Raw genomic sequence first — 14,121 nt, forward strand, 5'->3', positions numbered from 1 at the left:
TCATCGGCTGGGACGGGTTGGGGAGAGTGTGGTCTGGTGTGAATGATGCACGGTCCCACAGAGGGACAGCCGGTCACTTCAAGTAGACAGATGTGTGCCCAAGAACAGACAGTGGTGGCTCCTGAAGACATGAGTATGTTGCAGGAGCAGGCAGCTCATCCTCTGATGGCACTTCTTCTTGTGTATTGCCTGTTTTCACTTCACCTCCACTCAGAGACTCACAGAGGTTCCCGATGACCAGTTTACAAAGGAAGTAAAAACCTGAGCCTGGATCGCTGGTGATGCTCCGTGGCCTGTTACGCTGCTGCAGGACTGTGGGCCCACAGAGGGACGGCACTGAAAGGAAATCCCCCAGGTAGCGCTGCAAATAGCCCATCTGGTTTCCAATTTGTCTGGACTAAACACTGGCCGGATGTGGATCTATGCTGAGCCATAGTGAACAACTAACATTTTGGCCCAGCGAGCAGAAACTTGGAATAAAAGATGGAAATCCAGATGACCAGAACTTCCGGGGAAAAGACCTGTAGATGGACCCTCAGGATGGGTATAACGTATGAAGGCTTTGTGCGGACACTCACCCAATTGCACCCACTAACGAGGAGGCCCTCAGAAATCAGGTGGACAGAGTGGTGTTCTGTTCGTGCCACGCATCTCCTCATCCCCCCTGATGTTTGCAGAGGCTCATGTAGAAAATGGCCAGGGTGGCAGGAATGGGAGCTATGCAGGACTTTGTCAACTGGACTTCCCCTCACCGAGGCTTATCCAGCTGGAGACTCAACTGATTGCCCAACCTGCCCATAGTGGAGGCCACCGAGCCCCTGGCATGGCGTCATCCCTCGGAGGAGCAGCCAGCCACTTGTGCCCTCTTGGTTATCCTGAAGCCTTCCTTCAGGTTTTGTCCTTATCAGAGTAGACACTTAACCTGGACACGAACGTGCCTTCCTCACCCAAAGTGCTTCTGCCAGAACCACCATCCCAGGCTTGCTGGATGATCTTCTCACCGCCAGTGTATTCCACAATACACAGCACCTACCAAGAACCCCCTTTTATTTTCAGGAGGAAAAGTGTTACAACGGGCTCCCACCCACAGAACTCATTGCTTTTGCCACATCCGGAAGCTGTTTGTCTTGTAGAAATTTGGAATGGCCAATTGCAGATTCAATACACTACCTGGGAAACACACTGTGCAAGTTTAGAAAACCACACTCAAAGATGTGATCAATTCTTTCACCCAACAACCCACGTATGGGCCATGTTAGTGTCCTATTGCTGCAGGTTTAAATGGCACACATTGCTGATATCACAGTTTCTGAGGGTCATCTTAGCTGGATCCTCTGTTCAGGGTCTCATAGGGCTGCAGTCAAAGTGTGGGCTGGGGCTGGGTTCTCCTCTGAAACTCACAGTCCCTGCTCTTCCAAGTTCATGACGTTTATTGGCAGAGTTTATTTCCTTGAATCTGTAAGACTCATGGTGACTTGCATCTTCAAGGCCAACAGGAGACAACAGTTCTGCCTCCCAAACTCTTGAAAGGACTCACCTGATAAGGCCAGGCCCACCCGTAGGCTTTTGATTAACTCAGAGTCTGTTGATTAGGCCCTTTGATTACTTAAGCAAAAGTCCCTTCACCTTTGTCATATAATGCAACCTCATCATGGGTGTGACATCCTTCATGTGCACAGGTCCACCCACAATGAAGAGGAGGGGCTCCTACAGGGTGGGCACCCCATGATAATTCTGACTACCACACGTTCCCTCCACAGGGCCAGAATGCAGGGCCTTACTGGTTTAGAAGTCTTACTTCCCTGGGGGGCATATAGCACCAGCTGGGCTGCATCAAAGGGGTTTCTGCTTATGGGCAGAAATGTGGTTCCTACGGAGCCATGGGGGAACCAGCTCTCCAGGTTACAGGCTGTAACCTCGTTCACACCTCCACTCTGCCTCTCCAGACCCCCTAACCTTTTTGTAATTGATTTCCTACATTAAATCTCCCTCCATTTGATGTATCTAACATAGCTTCTGTTTCTCTGCTTGGACAATGACTGAAAAAAATCATAAATTGTCCATTATGTAGGCTCAAAAAATGTTAGCTCAGGAGATTGGGATTTATTGTCTTTTAGGCAATACGTTTCTTGATGTTATACACACGTATTCTCATGTAGATGTGCAGCAACCATTAGTCCAGAAGATGACAGAACTCATGTAGGTTCTTCGAGCCTTCAGAATTACACCAAACACCTGTCCCAGCATAGATCTTTACACAAGACTGGATTTTTTTTTTAACTAGTAACAAACTGTAAAAGAATCAAAACTGGAACCCAAGGGCATAAACATCTAGAATGCAACAGAAAGAGATTTGAACACTGGAAGGTGAAATTACCTGGCAAATTCCTTACTTTTCACATCAAAAAATAGAATTAGTGGGGGCTCCTGGGTGGCTCAGTTAGCTGAGCATCTGGCTGTTGATTTCGGCTGGGTCATGATCTCAGGATCGTGGGATCAAGCCCCGCATTGGACTCCACACTCAGCACAGAGTGCCCGAGATTCTCTCCCTCAGCCTCTGCTCCTTCCCCCCCTTCTCTCTCAAAATGAATAAATAAATCTTTTTTTAAAAGATAGAATTGGTGATAGGTATTTATGTATATATGTCTACATGCATCCCTTTATTTGTCTATATTCTTGTTAATTAAATGATTTGGGGCATCCTTGCACAAACTACATAGAGGAACATTGTTTTCCAATATAGCATGTGTTCTGAACCGTGTCGAGTGCCACATGCCTACCTTAGCAGCATCCCTAAACAGGGTAGTTGTCCCCGGCAGTACTAGCTGTCAGGAAGCTTTTACAATCATATCTCATGCATTCTATTAGGAGCATTCATTTATACTATGAAGAAGGATCTTGACAAATGAGCTTCTGCTCAATCTGAAAACAATTGTTCAGAAATCCAAAGTTAGTGGATTTCATGCCACTGTTTATGAAGCTTTAAGCATATCAGTTATTCATTTAAATGAAATACATTTTTTCCTAAGGAAGCATTTGCTTAGAATTGATAAATCATATCCCTCTGGGAGTAAACAAAGAGAGAACTGGAACTGGTAACAAAGTTAAACCAACACACACCTGTCTCAGGTGGCTTTGGTTATCTTGCATTCTGTATAACACCAGCACTTCAGCTGAGATTACTGTTGCCCCTCCCCCCCATTACTAGACACCTACTTCTCTAGTCTTCTCACAAGAAAGCAAATACCCCAAGATCAGCAAAGGATTTCTCTCTCTCTCTCTCTCTTTTTTTTTTTTTTTTTTTGGTTCTTTTCTGTTAGGAATGTCAGGGCACTGTTAAGAGAGTATCACATTTTGAGATAATCTCAAAAACAATGAACTTGGCCTTGAAAATGTATGTTGGGGAAGAAACTGGGCACATCAAGTGATGTAACTCTCAGTAAATCAGCTCAAGAAACAAGGAAACAGGAGATTTTGATATGACAGCCAGGACCTACCAAGACTCATTTTTCCCTCTGCTCTAAAAAAATCCCATTCACATCTTCCCCCCAGATTTCCTTACACAAACACATCAAAGAAATAACATTTGCTCTCACATTTGTCTCCTCATGCAGGCCCTACTCAACACGTACTCAAAGGCAACATTTGGTATCAGATATGACTAATTTTATCAACCAGAAAGCCTTGAGTTAATAGCAGGTACAGAAATTGTGTCTTCATCTTCAGGCAGCTTATTTTCCTAGACAAAAATCACAGTTTTGTGAGGCAAATCCCTATTTGCCACCTCTTCTCAAGGATACTTGATGGCAAATGAAACAATCCTGTTTTTCCTGGGGAGGTTTAAATTTCTGAAAAAAAGCCCACGTCCCTCCCTATATAATTAGCAGTTTCCCAAGTTATTGAAAATGACCAACACCAACATAGAGCCCTTACTTGACCCCTCCAAGTCTCTGTTAGGATATCTGTACACCAAAACAGGTCTGCCGATTGCACTTGTATTCTTAACCAGCTCCTGAGGTGGTCTCTGAATCATTGCGGACCTGCAAGATTATACACTAACCAACCTAAGTGTTCGAGTCTGCCAGTTGGACCACTGCAGCCTACTGGCATGTAGGCAGTGTTAAAATGGCTAAAATTTCATCCAGCACTTAGAGGAATTCAGACCACCAGAGCTCCATAAATGAAAGACTGATAACACTCATTCTACTTGGGTCTTCTCCAGCTGTGCATTCTGTTCTGCTCCATCTCCACTCGGTTTGACTTGGTACATTTCCTAAACACAAGGTCCAGGAGTCCAGTGCTGCCAAGCCGAAAGTCGTTTCCATTTTGGATGGAAATAAGCAATTCCAATTTAATTCTATTTTAAATCTTTCAAAATAATTTGTAAATATAACCCGATTTTCAGCAAAAGCCAGATGATTCTCACAATAGTTCTCTGCTTCTTTGTAGAAATTCAGTAAGTGTTGATTGATTTTTTAAAAATTCATCAATTCTTTCTACTAATGATGGTTGGATGATCAATTTTAAATCTACCCAGAGAATACACAACTTTATTAGGCCGAGTAAAATATTACCAAGATGATTCAAGTAAAGGAATCAATTACCATAAGGCACCATTTCTCAAGACCCAGATTATATCAGGCTAGACATACTCATTTCACAGAGTTGATGTCAAAGGCTGATGTGTGTTTGTAATCACATGCACAGATTGATCTTCTAACATTATCTTCTGAAGTCCATGAAGGGAAAGCTCAGGCTTTTTGAAATTGCTTAGCCATTGTAATCTTTAATTCAAAAGCAGAAGCTCAGTCTCCACTATCTCTAGGAATTTTTGAATCTAAATGAGCTAAAGTACCAAACCAGTGTATTGACCATTTTTGTTCCAGGACTTCAAATCAATAAACTCTCCAAATCTAATAGTTTCAGTAATAGAACTGTTCAATCATTCACTCACAGAAATAAGGATGCATGCAGTTATGGTCTAGAGCAGCTTAAAAGATAATTAAATCAACACCATTCATCTTCCTGAGGATTGCCTGGAAAAGATGAGAGAAATAAATAAAAGATTGAAGACAAACTCCAAACTTATTTAGTGAAACATTCTGTCTTTTTGCAGGATTCTAATGCACGCAAATAGAACACAATCCACAATGATTTTCCAACATTTTCTCTTCCTTTTTACCCTCACAACACTGACTGTAGTTAAGGGAAGACGGAATTAAGGAACACCTTTTCAGTGCATGTACACGTTATTTCCCACACAAGGCCACCACATTGCATAAATATGGGAAGCACCATGCACCCTGCAGTCTCTTTCAATGACATTCCCTGAAGTTGTGTAGCAGCTCACCCACTTACTATTTTAAGACAGGAAGTCAAAAAGAATAAAAGCACCCTAAAACCAAACTTTGCCTAGTTAAATGGAAAGCGTTCCAAGATTTGCCTGAATTCTCTGAATGTTTATTTAGAAAATAAATGGGTCTCCTGGTAATTTTTAATAAACTTAAATGTTTTAGTTAATTCAAGGAAAAACATCAGTGAGCATTTACCAGTACTCTGAGGTTAAGAATATTTAAGAGGAGAATTTGCAAAATCATTGCCCACTAGTATCTCTGAGCCAAGGGAAAAAAAGGATAGAAAATTATAATCCACAGTCCAGTTCTTTTAGGCTACAAGTAAAATATTTAGAGACAAAATAAGGATGTATAGACATTTTATAACCCTCCTATTTGTTTTCTTCTTATTTTAAGTAAACAGAAAATGGATTACTTTAACGCAGCTATGTGAAACTGATAGAAATTATACAAGAAATGAGAGGGACAGATTAGGATTGTTTTGCTCTTTTAAGGTATTTGCACTACCCAAGAAGCAGTTTAGTGTTATTTGAAAGCAGATTTGTATCAGTTGTAAATGTATATGCAAAGTCTAGAGCAACTACCAACAATAGTTAACAAAAAAAGTATAACTGCTAAGAAAGAGGGGAAAAGCTAATCATATAAAATGCTGAATTAAAATCACAAAAGGCAAAAAAGTGGAAGAAAAAAATAGGAACAAAGAAAAAGGGCAAAGAATGGAAAACAGTAACAAATGTGGTAGATGTTAATCCAACTATACCAATAATCATCTTTAAATGTCAGTGGTCTAAATTCGCCAACTGAAATACAGAGATCATCAGACTTGTCTACAAGAAACCCATTTTAAATATAAACACATATAGATTAAAAGTAAAGGGTTGGAGAGAGATATACCATGCTGACCTAATCAAAAGAAAGGAGGAGTAGGTATATTAATTTTACACAGAACAGACTTCACAGCAAGGTTAACATGAATAAAGAGGGGCATTACATAATGATAAAGGAGTTAATCCTCCAAAAATATATAATAATCTTTAACCTGTGTGTGCCTAATAACAGAGCATAAAAATATGTGAGGCAAAAGTTGATAAAACTGCAAGGAGAAATAGAAGACTGCACTATTATATGTGAGACTTGAACTCTATTCTATCAGAAATGGACTGACCCAGAAGCAGAAAGTCAGTAAGGACAGAGTTGAACTCAATAGCGCCCTTCGTCAACTGGATACACTTGATAGCTATAGACTATTTCATCCAACAACTTCAGCATACACATTCTACTCGGCCCCACTGGGACATTCACTAAGATAGACCACATTCTGGGCCATAAAACATACAAGGATTAAAATCACACCACATCTGCTATCAGACCATATTAGAATTAAACTAGAAATCAGTCAGAGAAAGGGAATCCCTAAATACATGGAGATTAAACACCACACTTCTACATAACACATAGGGTAAAGAAAAAATCATGAGCGAGATTAAAGCATTTTTTAACTAAAATGAAAGCAGAAATACAACTTTTCAAAATTTGTAGAATACAGCACAAACAGTGGAGGGGAACTTGAACTATCGAATGCATATATTTGAAAAGAAGGAAGATCTATAACCAAAAATGTAAGCTTTAACCTTAAGCAACTTGAGAAAAAAGAGCAAATTAAATCCAATGTTAGCATAAAAAATAATAAAATTTGGGGCAGAAATCAATGAAATTGAAAACAAGAAATCAGTAGAGAAAATCAACAAAACCCAAACTCATTTTTGGAAAAGATCAATAAAATTGATAAGCCAGCTAGCTAAGGGAAAAAAATGGGGAGGGGGGAGAAAAAACACAATCAGAAATGAAAGAAATGCATCAATACAAATCATATGGACATGAAAAGGATAACAAAGGAATATTATAAACACCTCTATGCCCACAAGTTTGATAACATAGATGAAATAGACCAATTACTTGCAAGACAAAATCTGCCAAAACTCACACAAGAAGAAATAGACTATTTGAACAGGTGTCATAAAAAAACATTGACGCACCAGGCCCATGTGGATCACTAGTGAATCCTACCACACATTTAAGAAAGAAATTATACCAATTCTCTATAGTCTTTTCTAGAAGATAGAAGCAGAGGAATATCCGTAACTCACTGTATGAGCCCAGCATTACCCTGATAAGAAAACCAGGCAGAAACATTACTGGAAAAGGAAGACACAGACTAACATCTCTCATGAACATAGATGCAAAATCCTTAAACAAATATAGCAAAACAAATCCTACAATGTCTAAAAAGAATTATACACCTCAACCGAATGGGATTTATTCCAAATATGCAAGTTTAACATTTGAAAATTAATTAATGTAAGTCATCAGATCAACAAGCTGAAAAAGAAGAAAATCACAAGATCATATCTATAGATGCAGGAAAAGCATTTGACAAAATCCAAAACCCATTCATAAAAAATAAAAACAAACAAACAAATGAACAAAAAAGCAAAACCTCTTAGCAAACTAGGAGTAGAAGGGAACTTCCTCAAATAGATAAAGAACATCTATAGAAAAGCTACAACTAGTATCATACTTAATGACGTGAAAGTTGGAGCTTTCCCATTAAGATCAGGTACAAGGCTAGGATATCCACTCTCCCCACTGCTTTTCAGCATCATACTGGAAGTCATAGCTGATACAAGAAAACAAGAAAATGAAATAAAATGTAGACAGATTAAGAAGGAATAAATAAAAATGTCTCTGTTCTCAGATGATATAATTACCTATATAAAAAATCCAAAAGAATCAACCAAAAAAAGAAAAAAAAAAAAAACTTCTAGAACTGTTAAGTAATTATAACAAGGTTACAGGATACAAAGTTAATACACAAGAGCTTATGAACAGATGTTTAAGTCCCAGGTCATTCAGAAATTACAATTTTAAAACAACAGTGAGATACCATTCCATACCTATTAGAATGAAAATGCAAAATAACACAGCCACTTTGGAAAAAAGATTGCCAGTTCCTTGCTAAACAAAGCATACTCTCACTATATTACCCAATATTCATGCTCTTGATATTTCTCCAAATGAGTTAAAAACATATAGCCACACAAACACCTACCTATGGATATTTATAGCTGCTTTGTTCATAATTGCCAATTAGAAGTAGCCCAGATGTCCCTCAGAGGTAAACTGAGAGACAAACTGTGGTGCATCCAGACAGTGGAATATTATTAAGCAATGACAAGACATGAGATATCAAGCAAAACATGAAAAGACATGGAGGAACGTTAAATGGATATTGCTAAGTGACAGAAGCCAACCTGAAACAGTTGCATATCATGGGACTCCAACTATATGACACCGTGGAAAAGACAAAACTATGGAGACAATATAAAGATCAGTGGTTCCCCAGGGTTGGGAGAGAAGGAGAGGAAGGAATAGTCAGAATACATGATTTTTACGGCAGTGAAAATGTTCTGTATGACACTACCATGGTGGATACACTATACATTTATCCAAACCCATAAAATGTACAAGACCAGGAGGGAGCCCTAATGTAAATTATGGACTTTGGTGGATAACGATGTGTCAGTGTAGGTTTATTGATTGTAACAAGTGGAGCACTCTGGTGGGGGGTGTTGATAGTGGATGAGGTAGTGCATGTTTGGGGGCTGGGGTTACATGGGAATTCCCTGTTCCTTCCACTCAATTTTTGCAGTGAATTTAAAACTGCTCCAACTCTCCAGCTGTGGGCCCATGGGGAGCTTGGCAGCAGTCTTTGAGTGGAGACAAGGAGAAGGAGCGGCCGGGAGGTGGCTCTGGAGCAGCCCGTGGTAACAGCACTCCAGAGAGGCTGCTGTCTATGCTGGAAGATCTGGAAGTCTTGTCGAGAGAGCTTGTAGAAATATTAGCAATTTCAAGAAACCAAAAGCTGTTGCCATCAGATGAGGAAAACCAGGTCCTAGAGTTGTTAATTCACAGAGATGGGGAATTTCAAGAACTGATGAAATTGGCACTCACTCAGGGAAAAATCCATCATGAAATACACGTTGTAGAAAATGAAGTGGAGAAAAGTGACAGTGATATTCAGCAACTACAAAAATGCTAAAGGAAGCAGAACAAATACTGGCTACAGTGTTTACCAAACAAAAGAAAAAACTCAAATTAATAGAAAAAGCAAGAAAAGGTACTATCTCCTCGGAAGATATAATTAAGTATGCACATAGGATTAGTGCAAGTAATGCTGTGTGTCCCCCACTGACCTGGGTCCCAGGGGACCTACAGAGACCATATCCAACTGATTTAGACATGGGAAGTGGGTCAAATGAACAATCCTTCCACTAATAGTGTTAACGGTCATTTACCAGCGGACGCACTGCAGCAGGCAGACTGCCAGATGTCCTTGCCCCACAATATCCACGGCAGTCAAATTCATGTCAATGAATATGCTACCACCAAATCACAGGAATGACTTCTTGTTGGAACTTCCTGGACATAATAAGGAAAATGAAGATGATGTAGACTTAGTCAACAGACTCCTCAAGCAGTAGTACTGATTCTGATCAAAAAACATAAAAGACAAAATTCATACAGAATTGAATACAGTGGGGGAGTACCTCAGTGGCTCAGTTGGTTGAGCATCGGACTTCTGATTTTGGCTCAAGTCATGATCTCAGAGTTGTGAGATCGAACCCTGCTTCGGCATGGAGTCTGCTTAAGATTCTCTCTCTCCCTCTGCCCTTTCCCTCACTTCACTCCCTCTCTAAAAAACAAACAAACAAACAGAATTGAATACTATGGAATTCTGTTTCTTAAATAATTACAAGCCTGTAAAAAATAGCCAGATAATACTGGCTGTAGTGGAATTGTGCAGCCCATTAAAAATCACTGGACTTTCCTTTTTTTTTTTTTTTTAAGATTTTATTTATTTATTTATTTATTTATTTGAGAGAGAGACAGAGATAGTGAGCTGGGAGGAGAGGGAGAAACACATTCCCTGCTGAGCAGGGAGCCGGACGCAGGGCTCAATCCCAGGACCCTGAGATCATAACCTGAGCTGAAGGCAGACGCTTAACAGACTGAGCCACCAGGTGCCCCTGTACTTTCCTTTTGAAGCAAAAAATCATGGTTTCAATTCTAAACCACTAAGTGAATATTTAAAGAATAATTAAAATTTACTGTTGGAAAAAAATTACTCATTTCAGTGCCACTCCACCCTGTTATATTCCAGTTATGTTGGATTTGTACATAGTAGTTCTGGAAATAAAAGTTGAAGGAAATGACCCATGTACCTATCACTAATCAGCTCTTGGAATTATTTAGAAAAGCATTTTAAATAATAGCAGTGGATCACTGAAAGTGCATCATATCTCAAAATAACAAAACCCTCATTTGAAAGTGAAGGCTGGTAACTTCTGTCGCAGTAATGGGAGAAATTGTCTCAATTTGTACTGTCTGTAATTATTGTAATTTTTGTAAATAATTTTGTAAATACAAACTTTTATTTGTAAAAAAATAAAAATAAAAAATAAAACTCCTCTAAAAAAGCAATGGCATGGATGGAGCTAGAGATTATTATGCTAAGTAAAATCAGTCAGCCAGAGAAAGACAAATACCATATGATTTCACTCGTATCTGGAATTTAAGAAACAAAAACGATGAATATAGGGTAAAGAAAGAAAGAGAGAGAGGGAGGCAAACCAAAAGAGAGACTCTTGACTACAGAAAACAAACTGAGGGTTTACGGAGGGGTGGAGGGTGGGGAATGGGCTAGATGGATGAGAGGTATTAAAGAGGGCAATTGTGATGAGCACTGGGTGTTATATGTAAGTGATGAATCACTGAATTCTACTCCTGAAACCAAGATTACACTACACGTTAACTAATTAGAATTTAAATAAAAACTTGAAACATCAAAAAGAACTGCTCTAAAAAAAAGGTCTTTATTAAAAAAAAAAAGAACCCTCACACATAATTGGATCTTAAAACAGAAGTTTAAAATAAATGAAGCAAAAACTTATAAACTGGAAAGAAAAATAGACAAACCCACAAGTTACATACTGTATGATTCCATTTATATGGCATTCTTACAAAGGCAAACTATAGAGACAGACAACAGATCAGCAATTGCCTAGGACTGTGGGCTGGGGGAAGGGTTCACAACAAGAAGGCAGAGGGAATGTTTTAGGGTGATGGAACTGTATAAAATCTTTATCATGGTGGTGCTTGCAAGCCTGTATACATTTGTCAAAACTTACTGAACCCTACACTAAAAAGGGGGAATTTTACTATATGTAAATTGATTATTATTTTAATTTTTTAATTGGGGAAAATAAAGAAACGTTAAAAAGTGACAGAAAATATTCATTGCAATCTCTATCTACAGCTATATATTCTTACTTCCAGCAATTCAATTAACTTTTTTTTTACATGTATCAATTAGGAAAACTTAGTTCCAAGATTAGCTCACACATATCTTAGCTGTGCTAAAATCAAAACTACCCCAGGGTTCACATTTCTCGTGTAAAAAATTAAATGAGTGCATTCAATAAACAAAGTAAATGATATCTGAGACCTCTTTCAGAATACATGGCATTGCCTTGATTCAGTATACATCTGTTTAAGCAATTCTTTTAGGTTTTTGTTTGAAACTAACCATCTTCATAAACTCATCTGAAAGTTGAAAACAAAAGTAATATGAATCGCTGTACAGCCAGAGATGTGGTTATTCACTGAAATTTAGAATCAGAAAGCAACTTTATGATCAGACATTCCAAATCCTTATTATAAAGCACATCGGGTCCAGATGGGTTGATGCCCAGGGCAGCTTGTTGGTGACCGACCACCCAGGACCATGTCAGATCATGTCAGCTGCTTTTGCTTCTGCTTTCCATCTCAATCCAGCACCTGGTGGAGTGCAGCAAGTGTGATCATGTCTTTCTTTAACTCCAAACTTCCCAATGCTTTCCCATCTCATTCAGAGCAAAATCCCAAGTCCATATAGTAGTAAGTATGGCCTCACATGATATACCCACTTCTTGCTTCTGGGACTTTACTTCCTATGACTCATTGTCCCCATTCTTTCCATTCCAGGGACACAGAACTCATTGCTATACCTCAACCACTATAAAGCTGGCTCCTCTTTGAGAATTCTCTTTCCTGGCATCACTTTGCCTCTGGTCCTCTCTCTCTTGGTTCCTCCAGGTCTTTATTCAAATGCTACCTGAAACCATCAGGCCATCCAATCTAAAGGTGCGACCCCCTATCCCCACTGATTGCATTCTTCTTAGCACTTATCGGTATGTGACCTGCTGTAGATCTTTAAATAATGTTTGCTTAGTTCTATCCAACTAGGATGGAAGCTCCACAGGACCAGGAAAATGGATAGGAGAGTTACTCCCAGGGAGCAGAATTAGAGTTAATCGAAGAACTATCCACCGTCAGCCACAGGGTCTCCACAGAGCCTCCCCAGCATTCATTCTTAAATGCCATGGACAGCGGATGCTCTCTGTCTCCCATTATTTAATTTTTTCCTGCACTGGAGATTGTGTTGCACTTATCCTGCACCTGTTTCACATCATTGCTGGTGTGAGGGAGACACACATGACTTTTCTATTGGACCATAGCTTTCTAAACACTGTTTGCAGACAGTACTGTGGTCTGGACTTGGCATTACATGTACTGACCGGGTGGGACACTGGGTTGTCTCCCTTGGAGATGGGCAAGAATATTTCCTTTGGGAAGAAGAGTGCAAACAGATTATCTCATGCTACTGGATGGCTAAATGGACACAAAAATTCATACACTTCTCCCCATAGTATAGAGTTGTCACTGGAAGCTCTGGCAGCACCCAGGTGACAGTCCCCAGCCATCTCTTTGCTTCTAGGAAGGGCCACAGACATAGTCCTTGCCAACAGAACATAAACAGAAGTATTTTTGTCACTAACAAGTCACAGCAGGAGAAAAGTTGAGATGAGTCCTTAACCCTGTCATGCCCCTCCTGTTGACGGGGGAGTAGAGGTGCAAAGTGTGAGCAACCACAGACTCGAAACCATCAGGGTCTGACCAGGACCATGGACTTGGACTTCTGTGTGAGCAAGCACCAAACTCCCACTGTGTTAAAGCCCTGAAAGACTGGGGTCCTTTGACTGTACCAGCTCTTACTCTACCTAAAGCATGCTCAGATGCTCTTTAAAAATTGTTCTCACCCTCTCCCAAAGCTAGAAAGTTAAGGGTATGAGCTAATGGCTCCCAATACCACCAACACACACACACACACACACAGTGCATTTGCCTAGAATGGACTCTCAAGTGACAGTTAACCGAACAAACACGATCTCCTCCTTGTTTATTTTCTCTGCATGCATAAATATGCATTATGCAGTGTTCTTTGATTATTACTGACGATGATTTTTTTAAAAAATGACAATTCCTGGTACCCCATTAAATCATAAAATGGAATTATGAGTACTAAACAGTGGTCACTATAAAGTGCTCTGTGAAGAGATCCAAGAAAATCTGAAAACTTGGGAGTCAGTGACAAGAAGTGCAGAGGAGAAGCAAGAGTTAGATGGTGAAGGTGCCTCCTCACATGCCCGAATAAAGGGTTTGGATTTGATATTAAGTAAATGCGCCTTTAGTAAACGTGTTTAAGATTCTCTCTACTTAAATGTCCCCTGCTCGGAGACTTCTTCCGTTCCTGGAATACCCACCTAACTAGAAACTTTGTCCTTGAAGTGTGTTATGTCTCTTCATCCAATGATCCCTTTCCTGTCCA

At 39.7% G+C, this 14,121-nt stretch overlaps 1 pseudogene; it reads left to right on the plus strand.

Annotated features, from left to right (window-relative positions):
• Positions 1-8,465: 8,465 nt before the first annotated feature.
• On the plus strand, positions 8,466-9,920 carry LOC118001804 (annotated as a pseudogene).
• The last annotated feature ends 4,201 nt before the right edge of the window (positions 9,921-14,121 follow it).

This window comes from Mirounga leonina, unplaced genomic scaffold, assembly GCF_011800145.1.
Source record: "Mirounga leonina isolate KUSES-001 unplaced genomic scaffold, KU_Mleo_1.0 Mir_54, whole genome shotgun sequence".
Taxonomy (NCBI): domain Eukaryota; kingdom Metazoa; phylum Chordata; class Mammalia; order Carnivora; family Phocidae; genus Mirounga; species Mirounga leonina.